The sequence below is a fragment of the Armigeres subalbatus genome, chromosome 1 (genome assembly GCF_024139115.2).
Source record: "Armigeres subalbatus isolate Guangzhou_Male chromosome 1, GZ_Asu_2, whole genome shotgun sequence".
Classification (NCBI taxonomy): domain Eukaryota; kingdom Metazoa; phylum Arthropoda; class Insecta; order Diptera; family Culicidae; genus Armigeres; species Armigeres subalbatus.
In genome coordinates, this window is record NC_085139.1 from 220,668,423 (window position 1) to 220,681,614 (window position 13,192).

The 13,192-nt window shown below is 40.6% G+C and overlaps 1 protein-coding gene and 1 long non-coding RNA gene across 3 annotated transcripts in view; both read right to left on the reverse strand.

The window, feature by feature from the left end:
- Window positions 1-13,192, reverse strand: part of LOC134205789 (protein-tyrosine sulfotransferase) — a 463,178-nt gene that overhangs the window by 185,369 nt on the left and 264,617 nt on the right. The gene's annotated exons all lie outside the window — the stretch shown is intronic.
- Window positions 4,991-5,784, reverse strand: LOC134211172 (uncharacterized). Its single transcript, XR_009978959.1, has 4 exons — window positions 5,658-5,784; window positions 5,466-5,566; window positions 5,207-5,392; window positions 4,991-5,097 (listed from the first exon to the last, which is right to left on the reverse strand). It is a non-coding gene; the product is annotated as an uncharacterized LOC134211172 (long non-coding RNA).

The following is a 13,192-nucleotide window of genomic DNA, read 5'->3' on the forward strand; positions in this document are numbered from 1 at the left end:
TGCGCTGTAGGATCTGTCAAAGTTAACACCGTCGTGTGTCTTCTTCTTATTTTTACTTGGATTCGTCTATATCGCCGACTGCAGTCACTGCTGTGGCCCTACTTTTTGTGGCAAACTGGTGCGAAGCACCGCACAAAACGAATAGCCCAAAAACCAACTACACTGAACGACGGCCGAATGAGACCCACGTTGCGAACGGGAAAAAGAGGTGCTGCCAAAATGGTCCAATACCCTACTTTAACGTTGATAATCAAATGTTTCAATATTACTGGAAAATTCGTGGAGAGTTTCCGAGTCGATTGATATATAAATCTCAAAAATCCATCGAAAGATGAATGCGCTATTAACGTTCAAAATCTTACATGATTTCGTGACGGTCTCGGATTTGGAAATTTTCATTTGTCACCCTGTATCCGAGTCTTCCCTTTAGACGTAGTTTACGTCAAAAACTCAAAGGTGCAGCCCAATCGGGTTGTACGCAAAGGTGACGTATGACTACGTAGCTATACGAAATGGAGGGTATTTTTCATCATAATTTGTGTAAATTTATTAGCATTGTGCAAACTGCTCGGAGGTCAACCGAATCAAGAAACTGAAGGTAGCTCCCAGTTGGATGAACCAGCCGTGGAACAGGAACGACTCATCGGCCGCATCGCCACTGAAGGCATTCGTCTATCTTTCAGTGGATATCATCAGAATCCTAGAAGACATTATGCTCACAAATGTCCGGACGAAAGGAAAAAAATACGCAGAATCGGAGGTGGCGCGAAACAAAACACAAATGTATTAATTTGCAACGTTCAACGACTTCCGCCCGCGATGGAAGCGTACATGCATCGTTTTCTATAGCGCTGGTGGCAACGTGAGCAGGACTTCAAGAATAAATTACAAACAGTCCTTTTCAGGACTTAAACTATTTATCCAAGAAGAGGTTTTGACCGCTAGGAAAATTGTTTACCCAGACAAACAGACTGTTCGGCTGTTTAAACGACAATGACGATTTTGGAAAGATTTGTTGTTTTTAATAATGCGCCATTTGAAAAACTAAGGCAGCTAAACGACATTTTTCACTAAGGTGGCGTCTTCATCGATTTGGCTGTCGTCGACGGAAAGTGAAATTTTCTGCCAAGATTCTTTGGTTTTGTTTCGTTAGTCATTAGAAATGATATCGATTTTTTTCGGGTTACCATCGTTTGGCGACGACAAAAAATTGCCCTTTGGTAGCACAACCACAAGCGCACTTCGGAGGGAGATGATGCAATGAGTTTGTTCAAATGAATGGCGTCAGTAGCAGTCAAATGGAATTTCCTCACAAGATTTTGATTATGTTTTGTTGTAGTTGAGGATTGAAAAGCTCCATTATTTGAAAAATATCGGTTCTTTACAGTACCATTATTTTACACAAGGGTAGTTTAATCCGGGATGCAAGAATGTTCATCAAAGTCCAAAATTAATAGTTTGGCGTTAACAGAAGGTTTTTCTTCGATAGCAGAATGAAAAGCGCGCGTCGGTGAGTGACAACACAACAAATTTGTTCGAATGAATGGAATCGCTTACAGCAACCGAACTATCACGCCAAACGCCAATTCCACCGAAACAGTCCATTTTGCAATCAACCCTTTCTGTTCAGAAGATGCTGGTCCTGAGAAGGACCAATTTTGTGTCCCCAATGCACGTTTCCAATAACTAACTGCAACCCAATGCTTGTCGAAACGTTATAGGGTTAGAATTCCACTTCGTGTTGTTATTGTTCGCCGACCACTCGATGAGTTTTCGCTAAGACGCCACCATTTGGAATAAATTTTCAGCTTCGCCACTGCATCGCACGCACTGTTAGATGACTTTACCCATTAATGAGTACTATGTTATTGTTGATATTATTCCCACCGTGAAAAATTCACCCATTTTCTTTAAAAAGCGCCACTACTCATTAAAATGGGTAGTGGCACTTTTTCAAGAAAATGGGTGATTTTTTCACGGTTGGAATAATATCAGCAATAACATAGTACCCATTAATGGGTAAAGTCATCTAACCGTGCGGGATCGAAACAGACGTCATTTTTGTAATCAACTCTTTCTTCACATAAAATGCTGGTTTGTTGAGGTTGAATGACGACCACCAACGCAGACTTCCACCACCAATTCGATGATTTTCCTTTGAAAATACTATCAGAGCGCCTTCGTGCTGCTGTGTTCGCTCCGCTGCGTCGGCTCTGCGTAAAATCTTATTTAACCGCTCTCTGCGAAATCCCTATCAAAATGGCTCGCGCGCGCTAGAAAGCAGCTTTCTTGTATTCAATAAATTAAGCCCGTTAGCTCCGCCCCTTTGTGGTCTTTGTGGTATAGGTGTAAATATAATGTGCACTCATAACGATTAATGAAGGCGCGGGGCTAATGAAATTACTTCATTAGATATAAGAAAGCTGGTTATCGACGCGCGTGAGCCATTTTGATCGGGACTCCGCAGACAACGGACCGTTCGGAGGATGACAAATTTTAAGAATCTTATGAAATTTTCTCGCAAGATTCTGAATTTTGTTATGAGATGTTGTTTATCTAAGATGCGTATTGTTGCGAGGAATGACAACAGAAATTTGACTCAAGACGAAGTTTCTCCATACTACAAAACATTATCTTTCGGCATCTGTCTGTCCGAGCGACGTTCACCGATGGGTGGTTGCTGTAGAAAGTTTCCACTGAGGTGGCGTCTTCATTGATTTTATACAAAAGGCACCATTTTATACAAAAGAAGGTTGATCCGAAATAAACTTTCTTCAAAGTGCAAAGCTCAATCGTAAATCGCAAATTTGATGGCGCGTCGGAGGGAGATGATGTAGTGAATTTTAATGGATGGAATCACTAACAGCAACCAAGCTACCACGCCAAACCCGATGCCACGGAAACAGTTCTTTTTCGCAATTAACTCTTTCTTTTCGTAAAATGTTGGTCTTGAGAAAAACCAATTTTCTTTTCCCAATCCCCATTCAAATAACTAACTGCATCCAATCGCTTGTCGACACCTTGCGCTGCAACTGTCCGACATCCACTTGATGATTTTCGCTAAGCCTCCAAAGGTTGAAATAAATTTACAGCATTGCAACACTGCCACCCACTTCGTGCTGCTGTATCCGCTCCGCTGCATCGAATGTCGAACCGCTCTCTGTGGAATCCCGATCAAAATGGCTCGCGCGCGCCGAACAGCAGCTTTCTTATATTTAATAAATTAAGCTCGTTAGCCCCACCCCTTTGTGATCTGATATGGATGTGATTATAATGTGCACTCATAACGATCAATGAAGGGGCGGGGCTAATGGAATTACTTCATTAGATATAAGAAAGTTGCTTTTCGATACGCGAGCCATTTCGATCGGGTTTCTAGACAACAGACCGTTCGGAGAATAATAAATTCTAAGAATCCTATGAAACTTTTTCACAAGATTGTTGCGAGGAATGACAACAGAAGTTTGACTCAAGACGAAGTTTCTTCATATTACAAAACATTTTCTTTCGGCAACTGTCTGTCCGAGCGACGTTCACCGATGGGTGGTTGCTGTAGATAGTTTCCACTGAGATGGCGTCTTTATTGATTTTATACAAAAGAAGGTTGATCCGACTATCCGAAATAAACTTTCTTCAAAGTGTAAAACTCAATCGTAAATAGCAAATTTTATAGCGCGTCGGAGGGAGATGATGTAGTGAATTTTAATGGATGGAATCACTAACAGCAACCAAACTACCACGCCAAACCCGATGCCACCGAAACAGTCTTTTTTCGCAATTAACTCTTTCTTTTCATAAAATGTTGGTCCTGAGAAGAATCAATTTTTTTTCCCAATGTTCCTTTCCAACTAACTGACACCACAATTTGTAATAAATTTTCAGCATCGGCACTGGCGGTGCGGGATCGCCACAGTGCTATTTTTATGGTCAACCTTTTCTTCATATGAAATTCTGGTTCGTTGAGGTTGAATGATCTGCAGCAACACATCGAGGACCACCACCAATGCGTTCGATTTCCTTCGAAAATGTTATTAGCGCCTCCGTGATGCTGTGTTTGCTCCGCTGCGATCGCTTTGATGCGTCTGCTCTGCGTGAAACCTTGTTCAAACTGAGGATTAGATCCAAATCCGCAAGTGATTGATTGTTGATGTCTGTGCTAGTGATGCATGAACGTGATTGGTTAGTTTACCTATTTCTAAACTTTTCATCAATTATCGATAATAAATAGTTGAAAATCAGTATTTACAAATAAATACAAAGAAGCGTTGACTCATCCTTGATCGAATGGTCCAAAAAAAATGAAAAACCATCGAGAAACGGCTTAGATATTAAAGTTTAAAGTCTATCATATTTTCGTGACGGTCCCCGATTTTCGCAATCGTAAAGTGTACCCCAATATAAAAAACACAGACGTAGTCCTACGTCAAAAACACACAAATACAGTTTCGATCCAACAACGTTATCGTATCGAATCAATTTAGTCAATCAACTTCGTTTCATAGACCGCGCTTGAATTTGATTCATATAAACCTAGAGTCAGTCGTATAAAGTTCATAAATTTGTAATGTACGAGTAGACCGGAGTGTAGTATGGTGGTAAAACCTTACTGAATCTCGAGAACCATATATGAAAATAATAACAAAAATAACAAATAAGCATACATAATCAGATGTATTTATTTTAGTACACACAAAGAAATACCATTGGTTGAATTAAAAAATCCATTGGTTAAAATAAAAAGTTTTGTTGGTTCTTTTTCGTAGAGAGTTGCAAAAAATCAAAATAAAAGTTCAACAACTTTTGTTTTTAGAAATAACCTAAAGCCACACTGAAACTAAACTTTTAAAAGTTTAAACTTTCTTTATGAATTGTAGAACCGTCAAATCGAAAGAGGTTCGCTACAAAAACTCAAAGTATATTTATTATTGTTTTAAATGACGATTTCTTTATATTTTCAGACCAGTAAAATCAAGAATGAATTTGCAACGTTGTTTCCACGAGAGCTTTCATCCTTGAGGTTGTCATGATAGATCTCCCGATCCATATTGATCCGCTTAGCTCCATTTATTGGTGGTCAGGAATATAACACAAATTTCGCTGAAACAAATCATACGAATACAAATTAAAAAGTCATAAATCATTAATTTGTCGGGGAAAAAAGGAAAAACTGGAAGCAAATGTATTTGATGAATGTGTAGATACTTACTATCCAATGCATGGTTTTCAGGAACATGCCTATCATGTGATACAAATCGGGTCCCTTCAAATGCCATTGGCTATGATCTTCCTTGAAGCCAACAGGCAGCAAATTCTCGAATAAAACAGTCTACTGCTTCGCCTTCTGCTGAAACTGCACTCGAAGTTACGTGGAGGAAATCATGATGGATTGTCTCTGTCAATATTAATGGAAAACATTTCACTATTGGTTTACAGCAACTTCGATTATTTATTTAAATAAAACTTACCTTTCACTGCCCATTGCCTGCAGCAGATATCCATTAGGAAAAAACTAGTTTTGACCTCAGCGTTCACGACAGACCAGGATATGTCATCGCTTTCATTTCGGCTGTTTACAAAGGAATAATTATTGGTATTATAACATTGGTATTTCCCTAAATTATCACTATACCGATTTATATCGGACTTTTTTCACCTACCTTATGTTTATTAAGTATTCTCTATCAATCAGAAGAATATTCAGCACAACATCAAAACGATTAAAATTTCGGCACTCCAGTTTGAGAATTTGTTTTTATTGTTTCGCTTTTCTTCCATTCCACACGCACACTCTTTATCGTATCTGTTTTAGAAGTTTGACAGGTCTATAATTTTCACACTGAAAGAAGATACTTTCAAATTTATACTCCGAACAGGAATTTCAAACTTTTAAATTAAAAATATCACTTTCAAAATGAGAAAAAAACTTTTATTTTGATCAAAACAGAACAACTTTCAAATATAAAGTATAAAATTTTCATTAAAACAATTTTTGTTTTTTCTGTGTACATATAACGTTTGTTCATTATCGCCAATTGATATTATAATTTCGCTACTGTTCGGGTGACCAACATCCAGTTTTTCTTGGCCTAACAACCAAAGTACCGATAACTATGTGTCAAACCGATAAAGGTGATGAAACCAATAATAATATAACAAGATGCATCACTCATGGCCAAGTTAAGCTTCTCGAAGCATATTTTGGCAAAATACTTAAAACAGCTACACCGCCGCTTGCGCTCTAGTACTTATGCATCTGGGGAGTTAGTTTCGAACCATCATAAATTGAAACCCTTTATAATTGTACCGAACAATATCCCGTAAAAACGATTCTTCTACTCATTAAAATGCAATGTTTACGACCGGCAGTACTTATTACGAAATGTTTCAGTTGTTGATTATCAGTAACATGTAATTCAGGTCAATCTACCCGAATAACTAAAGATGTTTACAGTGATCTCTTAATATTCGTTGTTCATTTATTTGAACTAATATTTGATCAGTCATATACAATTGATATAACTTCAGAAAATAATACGATTATAAAATCGCACTGAGTCACACTGTTATCCCAAAATTGTTACCAAAAATTGCCTACCTCGAGTTGAAGGGCCTTCGCCAGCGTTTCAATCAGTAGACGGTGTCGCATTACCTTTGACCGCTTTTTTGTTCGCCCGATAACAACGAGCTCTCTCGGCGGCGGTTTTGGCATGTTTCAGAGGACGCTCAGGTTCCTGCTCCTTCGCTCGCTTGCGCGATTCATGCAAATACTTCGCAGCCATGTGTGGCGACATTGCACTTTCTTCTTATACTTTTCCCACTTTTCACACACTTTCTCAAAATTTCACTTTTCTATCGAATGATAGAGACTCTATCCAACGCACTAAAACACTTCTTAGAACTGATTGGAATTTGAAGAGATAGTTTCCAATGATGATCATGGGGTATAAGAAGTTGATGTCTGTGCTAGGAAAGTGTATGGCGAGGTTAGTGCTTATCCATAGTCACTCGATTGCGTATCCAGCACGTAATGGGCGGGGCTGTCTGGGTTAACAAATACGCATAATAACAGCTGTCAGATGCAAATTTCATACCATTTTTGATCGATCAGTCGTCGATAAATTTGAAAAGCCGAGCAGCTTCCAGCAGGATGGACGTTAAGTCTCCAAAGATGGAAAAGGGATTAACACGACTCATCGGCCGCATCGTCGCTGAAGCCGTTCGTCTGGCATTCAGTGGAGGACATCGGAATCTCAGAAGTCACCATCATCAAACATGTCCAAAAAGAAGAAAAAATAAGCCGAATTGGAAGCGGCGCCAAACCAAACGCAAATATATTTATTTGCAACGTTCGGTTTCCGCCCGCGGTGGAGGCATACGTGTATCGTTCACTATGGCGCCGGTGAAAAAGTGAGAGGAAGTTCAAGAATTGATTGCAAACAGTCCTTTTTAGGACTAAAACTATTTATCCAGGAGGAGGAATTGACCATTGGCAAAAATGACAAACTCTAAGAGTCCCATGAAACTTTCTCGAAAGATTCTCAATTTGGTTATAAGATGTTGTTTATCTAAGATGCGTATTGTTGCGAAGAATAACAACAGAAACTTGACTCAAGACGAAGTTTCTTCATATTACCAAACATTATCTCTTGGCATCTGTCTGTTCAAGCGACATTCACTAATTGGTAGTTGCTGTAGGTAGATAGTTTTCACAAAGGTGGCGTCTTTATTGATTTTATACTAAAGAAAGTTGATCCGACTATCTGAAATAAACTTTCTTCAAAGTTCAAAACTCAATCGTAAATAGCGAATTTGATAGCGCGTCGGAGGGAGATGATGTAGTGAATTTTAATGGATGGGATCACTAACAGCAACCAAGCTACCACGCCAAACCAAATGCCACCGAAACAGTCCATTTTCGCAATTACCTCTTCCTTTTCGTAAAATGTTGGTCCTGAGAAGAACCAATTTTCTTTTCCCAATTCCCATTCCAATCACTAACTGCATCCAATCGCTTGTGTAAATTTGCAGCATTGCCACACTGCCACCCACTTCGTGCTGCTGTGTCCGCTTCGCTGCATCCGATGTCGAACCGCCTTCTGTGGAATCTCGATCAAAATGGCTCGCGCGTTGAACAGCAGCTTTCTTGTATTTAATAAATTAAACCCGTAAGCCTCGCCCCTTTGTGAGCTGATATAGTGTAAATATAATGTGCACTCTTAACGATTAATGAAGGGGCGGGGCTAATGGGATTACTTCATTAGATATAAGAAAGCTGCTTTTCCGCGCGCGCGAGCCAGTTCGATCGGGTTTCCACAGACAACGGACCGTTCGAAGAATTATGAATTCTAAGAATCCAATGAAACTTTCTCGAAAGATTCTGAATTTGGGTATGAGATCAATCGTAAATAGCGAATTTGATAGCGCGTCGGAGGGAGATGATGTCTGTCCAAGCGACGTTCACTAATGGGTAGTTGCTGTAGGTAGATAGTTTTCATGGATTTTATACAAAAGAAAGTTGATCCGAAATAAACTTTCTTCAAAGTTCAAAACTCAATCGTAAATAGCGAATTTGATAGCGCGTCGGAGGGAGATGATGTAGTGAATTTTAATGGATGGGTTCACTAACAGCAACCAAACTACCACGCCAAACCCGATGCCACCGAAACAGTCCATTTTCGCAATTAACTCTTTCTTTTTATAAAATGTTGGTCCTGAGAAGAATCAATTTTCTATTCCCAATGTTCCTTTCCAACTAACTGACACCACAATTTGTAAAAATTTTTGATAATTTGGTGCGGGATCGCCACAGTGCTATTTTTATGGTCAACCTTTTCTTCATATGAAATTCTGGTTCGTTGAGGTTGAATGATCTGCAGCAACACTTCGAGCACCACCACCAATGCGATGGATTTTCTTTGAAAATGTTATTAGCGCCTCCATGATGCTGTGTCCGCTCCGCTACAGTCGCTTTGACGCGTCTGCTATGCGTGAAATCTTGTTCAAACTGAGGATTAGATCCAAACCCGCAAGTGATTGATTTTTGATGTCTGTGCTAGTGATGCATGTACGTGATTGGTTAGTTTACCTATTTCTAAACTTTTTATCAATTATCGATAATAAATAGCTGAAAATCAGTATTTTCAAATAAATACAAAGAAGCGTTGACTCATCCTTGATCGAATGGTCCAAAAAAATTGAAAATCCATCGAGAAACGGCTTAGATATTAAAGTTTAAAGTCTATCATATTTTCGTGACGGTCCCCGATTTTCGCAATCGTAAAGTGTACCCCAATATAGAAAACACAGACGTAGTCCTACGTCAAAAAAGATCGAAGGTTGAAAGGGAGTCGAGCATCTCCGTGAAAGTGAATGGTCGCTAAAAGTTAAATTCGCTGGAAGGGCCAGTTTCGGAAACCTCGACAGTCGTGGAAGTTGGTACACTTGGCGGCGTGATTCTAGAGGGTTGTTCCTAGACCACCCAAAGTGTTTGGCCTGCCACATCCGTATCATCGAACCCGTGGTCCTAGAGTCCGCACAACGCCGATCCCAGCATAATTGGATTCTCCCGACTCTAGACGCGTACCACTCGTACTCAGGAGCTAGTTCCCAAACACTCGTGCCCCACGTTGGGCGCCAATTGTAACTGCTGCCGACGTCCATAGCTCTGTGCAGTGGACGTCCGCACGTCCCAAATTAGCTTTCTGAGCTTGAAATACTCAGGTTTCGCCATCAACATGCTTGAGGGATACAACAACACTAAAGACCCACGAGGATGGGCAAAACAACATATTATCGTCGCAATTGCGTGCCTAACAAAATTTTTATTCTTTTCCATCTTCTTGTGTTAGTGGTTAGGGTTAGTAAATATTGTGGCTAATCGATGCGTCGGAGCCCTTGCTGGCATGCTGGCTGACGGTGACCAGAGTCTCCTAATTCTCGTGTATACATGGATGAGACGAATTCAGTGCGACGAGAGAAGCTAGCGCGCGCATAAAATAACTGAGTGAGCGTGTCTCAATGTACGTCTCATGAGACTCATCTCATGCGCTAGGAATGCATAGCTGGCGTTACTTAGGCGACGATTTTATTGAATGAAAATTTTCCGTCCAAGCTGTTTTACGCACCTTCGTTGTGGTTTGCAAAGATTTTCCATGGCAAACAGCGCATGAGCTAATCGCATTGAGAAGTCTCAATGCGACTCACCAATGTTAATGTGAGGTACACAAGCTTGGTGGGACTCGCGTGCGCTAAATTTTATGTGCGCGTAGCAATCGTTGCTCAATCTCATCCTTTTTTTGTACGCGTGCATGATGTCTGACGGTGACATACATGTTACCCGGGGGTAAATACCAGCCACGAGATCTGGACTGTATCCGCCTTGGGATTTAGATGGTTTCGACTTGCAGTGTACGGCCGACTGGGCCGTTTGATATAAGCATGTGTTGCTTGACTGGGCCTTGCTGATTTATGGTGCTTTTTGGACTCGACGACCACCATGGTTCTGGAAGCACGAGTTGTTTACTTATCTGTTGTTCTTGATCAGGATGTCTGGAGCCCTTCTCGCCTTCGTCCGGATGAATAGTCGGTTGTGCTTGGACGAGATACTTCTCCGGTTTATCTTTTAGGATTATCAATCACAGCATCATTGGAAATCAGTTGTATTTTTCGCGAATTTTGTAATATTAGATGAGCGATAAACTTAGTCAACAATTGCAATTCATGTCCGAGTTAACGCCAGTACTAGCCGCACTTAGCAAATTCCAACGACGGTCCACCGGTGTACTTGTAACGATAGTGTAATAAATCAGTCTTTAGCAGGCAGCAAAGGTGTAAAGACCCTTTTTTTTAAAGAATTCCTGAGATCTAAAAGTTTAACTCGCGCAGTGCTTTTAATCGCCTTTGAAAAATACATCCCACCAGCTGGGGCCATTCCCCCCCCCCCCCCTAGACCGAGACTCTAATTTTGCCTATGATCATCTAAAAGCAAATTATAGTCGTTCCATACTCTTCCGACTATTACTCATAAGTATTAACAAAAATAGTAAGAACTAGAGCACAGTGTGGTAGATCGTACTCCGTAATGTACAACGAAATGGTGTCTACCCAGCATTACAGGTTCCGTTTACTGCCTGGCTAATTGTTTCACCCCCAGGCCATTCATCTCCTCGACCCGGATCGCCTGACACCTTGGGATTCGGGGTTAGGGACGTCATATTATCAACTTCAGTATTGTACCGAGCCTGGCGTTTTGACCGGATTTACACCGTTACGCACTACTTCAAAGTATCCATATCCCAGCATAACGGGTGTCTCAGAATATTGTTATAGCGAGAGAGTATTGAGTGTGGCTTTTGTGCTTGAGCGTTGGGGATAATAAAATAAGTTAGAATTAGAATTTGACTGCCCACGAACTCCGACGTGAATTTATTTCTCTTCAAGAAGACCCATTTTAGTAAAAGAGCTAGTTATTTCAACTACGAGAAAGCTTTCAATCGTCTAAATCAAAAAAAACTTGTAGTGCGCCAGCCATTCTGCGTCAACCATTCTAACCTTTAAAGTGAAATCTGTGTTGTTATATACTAGTGAGACTTGGTGTGTATCAGTAGAGTTCACGCAGAAAAAACTGATGTTTACGTTTTATAATCTGGGCCTGGTGGATGTGGGGTTTGAGTAAGTTACCTTCAGTGCGTGTTTATAGATTCACGTGTGATTCATGTAACTCGTGACACTGCGTGTCAATCGTTGAGCAACAAGCCATGATTCGGCCTCTTCTTGTCAGACCCAGTGATGCTATATATAAAGATTTATCTTATTTATAAAGATTTTTTTTAATATTTTTGGATAAAGATATTTTTATATAAAGATTAAAGATTTTTTGACGAATAAAGATTTTTTTACTTTTTTTGAATTTTACTTTCACTCAGTCAAATCCGTCAGCCTATTTAAGATACTCATTGAAATAGAGGGGTGGTATTTTGAATCTGGAATACTTTCGAAAATGGTGAACAAGTTCAATGTACAGTGAAATCAAATCACTTTTGCTAATTCTCCTTTTCAACAATTGTGAAGATGACTTTCTTAAAAATATCAAAGACAACTGTTTTCTAAACTTTGAACAACTTCGCGAGAAAACATAGATCTAGGTAGAGGTAACGGCATAGATCGGATCTCTTGATAAACCGCTGAAGGAAACGTTCTATTTGATCGTAAGTAATTTATATGTGGATCTGGTGAAACAAATAACCAAACGGTTTAACGTGAATGATCCCCTTCTTAAAACAGCTTCACTCATCGATCGAATCAGATCGAAAAGCAGGACGGTACGATGAAAGCAGGGCGAAATTGCTGGGGAGTAAATTCCGAGATGGAAAGCTGGCATTTCTATTATTAAGTAGGTTCATCAAAAAATTTGATAACCTAGATTGGAACTAGCGTCCTAATTGGAGCCTGATCCGAATGCAAGCAACGGACCCTAAACTTTTCTTTACATTCACCAAAGCGTTCATGTAAGGCTTTTATTCCGGCCAGACGGTGAACCTCGGTGGATGTGCTTGTCCTGGGAGGGGTGTTGAGGATCATCCTCAGGAATTTGTTTTGGACCCGTTAAAGTTAGAGGATTTTAGCGCAGCTCTCCCTGACCGGCATGCCATATTCGATCACAGGGAGGATGATTTGCTTGTAGACAGCAAGCTTATTTTTCAGGGACAATGACAACCGGCGGTTGATCAAAGGGTACAGTGGTTTCAACAAAACGTTACACTTTGTCACCGTTTTGTCAACCTGTTGCCTGAAAATAAGCTTGCTGTCGAGGGTCAAGCCAATGTAGTCGGCCTCATTGGCCCATTCCACAGCCATGCCATTGAGGATGATTTTACAGTCCCCAGGCGGAACAAGTTTAGGGGATTTGGAGTGGGGGAAAATGATGACCTGGGTCTTCGCCGCGTTGATACAGATCTTCCAGCTGGTGAAGCACTCTATCAGGGCATCCAGGCCTCGTTGGAGTTTTGCCACTAGCGCTCTGATCACTCTACCGTTGTAGACGATGGAGGTGTCATATGTGAACAGAGACAGAATGCCGCCTTCTGAAGGTTCTGGCATGTCGGAGGTGAACAGATTGAAAAGCAGGGGCCCGAAGATACTGCCCCGGGGGACGCCTGCGACGATGTTGTGCGCATTAGAACTCGCTCCGCTG